The sequence below is a fragment of the Mus caroli genome, unplaced genomic scaffold (genome assembly GCF_978045245.1).
Source record: "Mus caroli unplaced genomic scaffold, Mus_caroli_1 scaffold_14, whole genome shotgun sequence".
Classification (NCBI taxonomy): domain Eukaryota; kingdom Metazoa; phylum Chordata; class Mammalia; order Rodentia; family Muridae; genus Mus; species Mus caroli.
This window is the reverse complement of record NW_028227269.1, coordinates 38,455,657-38,465,026: the sequence shown is the minus strand read 5'-3', so window position 1 is coordinate 38,465,026 and position 9,370 is coordinate 38,455,657.

Below are 9,370 nucleotides of genomic sequence, written 5' to 3'. Positions count from 1 at the left end.
ATGGCACTTGTAGTTTTGAGGAATGGGTTCGAGTGGAAGGTTGATACTTTATCAGCTCATCAAAAGGCTGCGTTCAAGCCCTTGTGTTCAGATCTTGGGAAATGATGTCAGCCTATGCCACAAAGCTGCCAGGCTTCACCCCAAAGAACCAAGAGCAGGACATGCTAGATGAAGCATTTACCTTTCACTTTGAATTTAAAGGTCTTTCCCCACTGGAGGTGCTTCTTTGTTAACAAGAAATGCTGTTCATGGCCGAAATAGAGTTCAGAATGAGTCAAGGCAGGCAGGGAGTGAGACATTTTTGAATATTTGGGAACATAACGAGACAAAGCTTTGAGTAATCAAACATTGAAATTAAGAAATAGATTATTAAGAAATACATAACCAGGACTTAGGTTAGCCAATTTCAAAAGTGTTTTCTGTTGCCCTTGTGAGGCACCTTGCAAGCATTTTGGCAGTGCATAAAACATAACCATTAGTCTCCACATAGCTTCAATGAGTGCATTTCAGGGCACACAGACTCAGTGTCCTCGATGCAGAGGGTGGGGCTAGGAAGCATGATGCTTGAGGGTTTTTTTTTTTTTTTTTTTTTTTTTTTTGCCTTTAACTTTCACGATGCCATTCTTTTTTTTTTTTTTTTTATATATTTTTATTACATAATTTCCTCAATTACATTTCCAATACTATCCCAAAAGTCCCCCATAGCGCCCCCCACTTCCCTACCCACCCATTCCCATTCTTTTGGCCCTGGCATTCCCCTATATTGGGGCATATAAAGTTTGCAAGTCCAATGGGCCTCTCTTTCCATTGATGGCCGACTAGGCCATCTTTCAATACATATGCAGCTAGAGACAAGAGCTCCAGGGTTCCGGTTAGTACATCATGTTGTTCCAACAATAGGGTTGCAGATCCCTTTAGCTCCTTGGGTGCTTTCTCTAGCTTCTCCATTGGGAGCCCTGTGATACATCCAATAGCTGACTGTGAACATCCACTCCTGTGTTTGCTAGGCCCCGGCATCGTCTCACAAGAGACAGCTATATTTGGGTCCTTTCAGCAAGATCTTGCTAGTGTATGCAATGGTGTCAGCGTTTAGAAGCTGATTATGGGACGGATCCCTGGATACAGCAGTCTCTAAATGGTCCATCCTTTCATCACAGCTACGAACTTTGTCTCTGTAGCTCCTTCCCTGGGTGTTTTGTTCCCAATTCTAAGAAGGTGCACAGTGTCCACACTTTGGTCTTCATTCTTCTTGAGTTTCATGCGTTTATCAAATTGTATCTTATATCTTGGGTATCCTAAGTTTTGGGCTAATATCCACTTATCAATGAATACATATTGTGTGAGTTCTTTTGTGATTGTGTTACTTCACTCAAGATGATGCCCTCCAGGTCCATCCATTTGGCTAGGAATTTCATAAATTCATTCTTTTTAATAGCTGAGTAGTACTCCATTGTGTAAATGTACCATAATTTCTGTATCCATTCCTCTGTTGAGGGACATCTGGGTTCTTTCCAGCTTCTGGCTATTATAAATAGGGCTGCTATGAACATAGTGGAGCATGTGTCCTTTTTACCGGTTGGGACATCTTCTGGATATATGCCCAGGAGAGGTATTGCTGGATCCTCCGGTAGTACTATGTCCAATTTTCTGAGGAACCGCCAGACTGATTTCCAGAGTGGTTGTACAAGCTTGCAATCCCACCAACAATGGAGGAGTGTTCCTCTTTCTCCACATCCTCGCCAGCATCTGCTGTCACCTGAATTTTTGATCTTAGCCATTCTGACTGGTGTGAGGTGGAATCTCAGGGTTGTTTTGATTTGCATTTCCCTGATGATTAAGGATGTTGAACATTTTTTCAGGTGCTTCTCTGCCATTCGGTATTCCTCAGGTGAGAATTCTTTGTTCAGTTCTGAGCCCCATTTTTTAATGGGGTTATTTGACTTTCTGGAGTCCACCTTCTTGAGTTCTTTATATATATTGGATATTAGTCCCTTATCTGATTTAGGATAGGTGAAGATCCTTTCCCAATCTGTTGGTGGTTTTTTTGTCTTATTGATGGTGTCTTTAGCCTTGCAGAAGCTTTGTAGTTTCATGAGGTCCCACTTGTCAATTCTCGATCTTACAGCACAAGCCATTACTGTTCTATTCAGGAATTTTTCCCCTGTGCCCATATCTTCAAGGCTTTTCCCCACTTTCTCCTCTATAAGTTTCAGTGTCTCTGGTTTTATGTGAAGTTCCTTGATCCACTTAGACTTGACCTTAGTACAAGGAGATAGGAATGGATCGATTCGCATTCTTCTACATGTTAACAACCAGTTGTGCCAGCACCATTTGTTGAAAATGCTGTCTTTCTTCCACTGGATGTTTTTAGCTCCCTTGTCGAAGATCAAGTGACCATAGGTGTGTGGGTTCATTTCTGGGTCTTCAATTCTATTCCATTGGTCTATTTGTCTGTCACTATACCAGTACCATGCAGTTTTTATCACAATTGCTCTGTAGTAGAGCTTTAGGTCCGGCATGGTGATTCCACCAGAGGTTCTTTTATCCTTGAGAAGAGTTTTTGCTATCCTAGGTTTTTTGTTATTCCAGATGAATTTGCAGATTGCACTTTCTAATTCGTTGAAGAATTGAGTTGGAATTTTGATGGGGATTGCATTGAATCTGTAGATTGCTTTTGGCAAGATAGCCATTTTTACAATGTTGATCCTGCCAATCCATGAGCATGGGAGATCTTTCCATCTTCTGAGATCTTCTATAATTTCTTTCTTCAGAGACTTGAAGTTTTTATTATACAGATCTTTCACTTCCTTAGTTAGAGTCACGCCAAGATATTTTATATTATTTGTGACTATTGAGCAGGGTGTTGTTTCCCTAATTTCTTTCTCAGCCTGTTTATTCTTTGTGTAGAGAAAGGCCATTGATTTGTTTGAGTTAATTTTATATCCAGCTACTTCACCGAAGCTGTTTATCAGGCTTAGGAGTTCTCTGGTGGAATTTTTAGGGTCACTTATATATACTATCATATCATCTGCAAAGAGTGATATTTTGACTTCATCTTTTCCAATTTGTATCCCTTTGATCTCCTTTTGTTGTCGAATTGCTCTGGCTAGGACTTCAAGTACAATGTTGAATAGGTATGGAGAAAGTGGACAGCCTTGTCTAGTCCCTGATTTTAGAGGGATTGCTTCAAGCTTCTGACCATTTACTTTGATGTTGGCTACTGGTTTGCTGTAGATTGCTTTTATCATGTTTAGGTATGGGCCTTGAATTCCTGATCTTTCCAAGACTTTTATCATGAATGGGTGTTGGATCTTGTCAAATGCTTTTTCCGCATCTAAGGAGATGACCATGTGGTTTTTGTCTTTGAGTTTGTTTATATACTGGATTACGTTGATGGATTTCCGTATATTGAACCATCCCTGCATCCCTGGGATGAAACCTACTTGGTCAGGATGGATGATTGTTTTGATGTGTTCTTGGATTCGGTTAGCAAGAACTTTATTGAGGATTTTTGCATCAATATTCATAAGGGATATTGGTCTGAAGTTTTCTATCTTTGTTGGGTCTTTTTGTGGTTTAGGTATCAGAGTAATTGTGGCTTCATAGAATGAGTTGGGTAGAGTACCTTCTGTTTCTATTTTGTGGAATAGTTTGTGAAGAACTGGGATTAGATCTTCTTTGAAGGTCTGATAGAACTCTGCACTAAACCCATCTGGTCCTGGGCTTTTTTTAGTTGGGAGACTATTAATGACTGCTTCTATTTCTTTGGGGGATATAGGGCTGTTTAGATCATTAACCTGATCTTGATTCAACTTTGGTACCTGGTATCTGTCTAGGAACTTCTCCATTTCATCCAGGTTCTCCAGTTTTGTTGAGTATAGCCTTTGGTAGAAGGATCTGATGGTGTTTTGGATGTCTTCAGGATCTGTTGTTATGTCTCCTTTTTCATTTCTGATTTTGTTAATTAGGATGCTTTCCCTGTGCCCTCTAGTGAGTCTGGCTAAGGGTTTATCTATCTTGTTGATTTTCTCAAAGAACCAGCTCCTTGATTGGTTGATTCTTTGAATAGTTTTTCTTGTTTCCACTTGGTTGATTTCACCCCTGAGTTTGATTATTTCCTGCCGTCTACTCCTCTTGGGTGAATTTGCTTCCTTTTGTTCTAGTGCTTTTAGGTGTGTTGTCAAGCTGTTAATGTGTGCTCTCTCTAGTTTCCTTTTGGAGGCACTCAGAGCTATGAGTTTTCCTCTTAAAAATGCTTTCATTGCGTCCCATAAGTTTGGGTATGTTGTGGCTTCATTTTCATTGAACTCTAAAAAGTCCTTAATTTCTTTCTTTATTCCTTCCTTGACCAAGGTATCATTGAGAAGAGTGTTGTTCAGTTTCCACGTGAAGGTTGGCTTTCTATTATTTATTTTGTTATTGAAGATCAGCCTTAGTCCATGGTGATCTGATAGGATGCATGGGACAATTTCAATATTTTTATATCTGTTGAGGCCTGTTTTGTGACCAATTATGTGGTCAATTTTGGAGAAGGTACCATGAGGTGCTGAGAAGAAGGTATATCCTTTTGTTTTAGGATAGAATGTTCTGTAGATATCTGCCAGATCCATTTGATTCATAATTTCTCTTAGTTTCACTGTGTCCCTGTTTAGTTTCTGTTTCCATGGTCTGTCCATTGGTGAAAGTGGTGTGTTGAAGTCTCCCACTATTATTGTATGAGGTGCAATGTGTGCTTTGAGATTTACTAAAGTTTCTTTAATGAATGTGGCTGCCTTTGTATTTGGAGCATAGATATTCAGGATTGATAGTTCCTCTTGGAGGATTTTACCTTTGATGAGTATGAAGTGTCCCTCCCTGTCTTTTTTAATGACTTTGGGTTGGAAGTCAATCTTATCAGATATTAGAATGGCTACTCCAGCTTGTTTCTTCATGCCATTTGCTTGGAGAATTGTTTTCCAGCCTTTCATTCTGAGGTAGTGTCTATCCTTTTCTCTGAGATGAGTTTCCTGTAAGCAGCAAAATGTTGGGTCTTGTTTGTGTAGCCAGTTTGTTAGTCTATGTCTTTTTATCGGGGAGTTGAGTCCATTGATATTAAGAGATATTAAGGAAAAGAAATTGGTGTTTCCTGTTATTTTTGATGTTAAAGTTGGCATTTTGTTCTTGTGGCTGTCTTCTTTTAGGTTTGTTGAGGGATTACCTTCTTGTTGTTTCTAGGGCGTGGTTCCTGTCCTTGTATTGGTTTTTTTCTGTTATTATCCTTTGAAGGGCTGGATTCGTGGAGAGATAATGTGTGAATTTGGTTTTGTCGTGGAATACTTTGGTTTCTCCATCTATGTTAATTGAGAGTTTGGCTGGGTATAGTAGCCTGGGCTGGAATTTGTGTTCTTTTAGTGTCTGTATAACATCTGTCCAGGATCTTCTGGCTTTCATAGTCTCTGGTGAAAAGTCTGGTGTAATTCTGATAGGCTTGCCTTTATATGTTACTTGGCCTTTTTCTCTTACTGCTTTTAGTATTCTATCTTTATTTAGAGCATTTGTTGCTCTGATTATTATGTGTCGGGAGGTATTTCTTTTCTGATCCAGTCTATTTGGAGTTCTGTAGGCTTCTTGTATGTTCATGGGCATCTCTTTCTTTAGATTTGGGAAGTTTTCTTCTATAATTTTGTTGAAGATGTTTGCTGGTCCTTTGAGTTGAAAATCTTCATTCTCATCCACTCCTATTATCCGTAGGTTTGGTCTTCTCATTATGTCCTGTATTTCTTGGATGTTTTGAGTTAGGATCTTTTTGCATTTTCCATTTTCCTTGATTGTTGTGCCGATGTTCTCTATGGAATCTTCTGCACCTGAGATTCTCTCTTCCATCTCTTGTATTCTGTTGCTGATGCTCGTATCTATGGTTCCAGATTTCTTTCCTAGGGTTTCTATCTCCAGTGTTGCCTCATTTTGGGTTTTCTTTATTGTGTCTACTTCTCTTTTTATGTCTAGTATGGTTTTGTTCATTTCCATCATCTGTTTGGATGTGTTTTCCTGTTTTTCTGTAAGGACTTCTACCTGTTTGATTATGTTATCATGTTTTTCTTTAAGGATTTGTAACTCTTTAGCAGTGTTCTCCTGCAATTCTTTAAGGGATTTTTGTGCTTCCTCTTTATTGTCTTCTTCCTTTTTAGCAGTGTTCTCCTGCATTTCTTTAAGTGTGTTATTAACGTCCTTCTTGAAGTCCTCTATCATCATCAGGAGATATGCTTTTAAATCCGTGTCTAGCTTTTCCGATGTGTTGGGGTGCCCTGGACTGGGTGAAGTGGGGGTGCTGGGTTCTGATGATGGTGAGTGGTCTTGGTTTCTGTTAGTAAGATTATTACGTTTACCTTTCGCCATCTGGTAATCTCTGGGGTTAGTTGTTATCGTTGTCACTATTTAAAGATTGGAGCAGAAGCTGTGTTCCACTCACCAGCAGTCTCTAAATCCTGCGGCGGGGGTCGTGGGTAGCTGACGGTACCCCGGTGCTGGTCCAGCCGGAAGAGGCCTGTGGTCCTACTCAGGCCGTTTTTCTGCTTCCCTAACTAATGCAGTCTCTGGTCCCGCGTGCAATTGGATTGGAGCAGAAGCTGTGTTCCACTCTCCAGAAGTCTTAAGATCCAGAAGTCTTAAGATCCTGTGGCGGGTGTTGTGGGCAGTTGGCGAGTGTCAGCAGACCCTGCGCCCCAGCTGCTCAGGTCGCTTGAGGGTTTTTAACCCCCAAGTTATTCTGTGTTCCCAACACACTGTCAACAACACTGAAGGTCTGTGCTGCTAGGGGGACTTGAGTTTGGCTTGTGGCTTTCAGTTCTAGCCCTGGGGAGCACAATGGAATCCAGAGGGGCTTTGTTACTTTGTGTTGGCTAACATGAGAAACATTGCCTCTGTATTTACAAACAGTTTTTGTTGTGTGTGTCCATGCATGAATGTTAACTTCTCAGGATCCATCCATCTTTTTCTGGAAGTGGATCCTGTTTCTACCTCCCCAGTGCTGAGTGGCCAGTTTAATAATGGACTTTCTGAGTACCAAAAATCAATACTTGGCTTCTCCAGTCAAGCATTTTACCCCCCGGCCTGTGTGTGTGTTTTAATGAGTTTTTATCACAGTTTACTTCAAGGCTTCTAAAGCCCTCTTCTCTCTGTCATCATCCATCAGTCCTGTCTCCTTCAGGCGTTTTCCGCCTGCCTTTCACGTTTCTGTTTACATACACTGATGGCAATTGCTTGGTTTACTGGTTTTAGGCAATGTTTAACTGAATAGGAGAAGAGTTCTCACATCAGTTTACTTGGGGGGAGTTAAGCGTTTGCCTTAAAGTGGTATTTACCTGTCCTGGACTTTTACACACATACACTAGATGCTTGCCCTCAATTCTTTCCTCACTAAAGACATTTATACAATTTGGTTCATTGTGTGTCAGTCAATATAGATTAGTTTCTCTCACCCACGTGTGCAAGCGGCTTCTTGAAACATCCAGGTTATCCTTCGGATTGATTTTTCAAGTCAGAGTTCACAGTAACCAGAGTTTCTTAGGAATGAATACAAAAAGGGTCAATATTTTAAGGTCTTAACTGGAAGTTTGATTTATGAGTTTCTGTGTAGAACATCAAGTTCAGAATTAAACATTGGGCAATTCAAATTCAATTTTGGGAGGTTTGCTTTTCTGATTCATGAAATGTTGAGATTTAAATAATTTTGTTTTTGTCTTTTGTGTTTAAAATTGGTTACACGGTAGATAGCATGCCTGGTGGGCTGAGCAACCTGGAAGTTTTTCACGCACTCGATTTCATTCGTTGGAGCTACTGAAATGACTTTGGGCCTTATGTTTGCAATTTCTTCTTCCTTAGAGACGTCTCTCTAACATTTTCAGTCACACTCTACCTTGTCTGGCTCACATACAATGACTTACCTTGGCTGAGTCCATACTTAACTCTTCCCTCCCAGCCCAGCTCGGAGCCTACTTCAGCAGCATTAGTTGGTTCATACACCCGCAAGTCCAGGCAACTTAGTTTCCCACCACAGTCACATTTTTTGAACGCTGGTATTTATTCCTATTTTCATCTTGTGGCATATTCCTATGCTTTTTTTTTTTTTTAAACTAGGGTTTGAGGAATGAGAAATAAGCACTTAACCCATGCTTGAGATTACAAAGATGGAAATCTTAAGAATTCATTGAGTAACTTCTGCTGGCAACGATTGCTAAGAACCTGATGTTTAAGAATTGAGTTGAAAGGTAGTGAAGTGCTCTGTGGTTGCCCAGCCAGCCAACCACTGATTCTCAGCCAAATTACTGTAGCACAAGAATTAATTTCAAAACAATCAACAATAGACTCAACTCTGTGATGGCTGGGAATTGACTGAATACCATGAGGGGCATTTGAGAGAAAATGTAAGGCCCTAGACATGTTTTCTACTGACTCAAAAAACAGCATTTCAATATTAAGAGAGCCGTCATATTCTGGTCAAGTCGTCTATGAGTCTAACTAAAGCCAGGTGCCTTCAGACAGGTGTGATGGATGGATGCATGCATGGGGTTGTCTCATCTCTGCCACTTTACCCTCCCTGGCAGTGGAGGCTGTTTCCCATCTCTGGAGGACTGGTACTTGAGGTTATAATGTTAGAAGAAGGGGAAAACAGCTCTCAAATCTGAAGCAAGTACTTCTGAGATGATAGGGGATTTGGGACAGATTGGGTAGTTAGAAGAGTTTTGTTTTTTGACCTGCATGACTAGATGATGGGAAAATCTTCATTTTTTTCTGAGCTTAGTTTTAATACAGGTGACAGCACTTAAATGATAAACGTATCAAGTGCATGGTCTTGGTTCTCAAGCTATGGGAAGACCAAAAAATGTGAGATTCCTGTTCTCTGAAAGTATAATAATGTCCCTAAAGAACCGTGTAAGAGAAACTGGAACACACAGAGCTATAGAGTGAGCAGGCACTTGTGGTGAGTGAAGGCAGATCTTAAACAACTGCAAGTCTGTTTTCATCCAAACTGTGTGATCTGGCACCCAGAGCTTGCAGACCCCAGCTCTCACTGTAGTACCTTTTGTGTACACCAGAGGGCAGAAACTGCCTGCCACTTGTGGAAAGGAAACAAGACTGGTATTTCCAAGAGGTAGGTGTGCTTCTGAAGCCCATTTTGGATGGAATGCTGAAGTGTGCAATCTTTGCACCCACAGACACTTTGTAAAGCTAATTGAAGGCCCAGGAGTCCCTGGACCTGCTGCTATAGTTTAGGTCTCTGAAGTCTCCTTAAAGAAAAGTGTAGAAGGCTTGCATGGTCACCAGCCTGGAACCACTGGAGAATGGTGGATCTTTTGGTGTGAGGCTTGGTTGAAGACAAGTCATTGGCCCT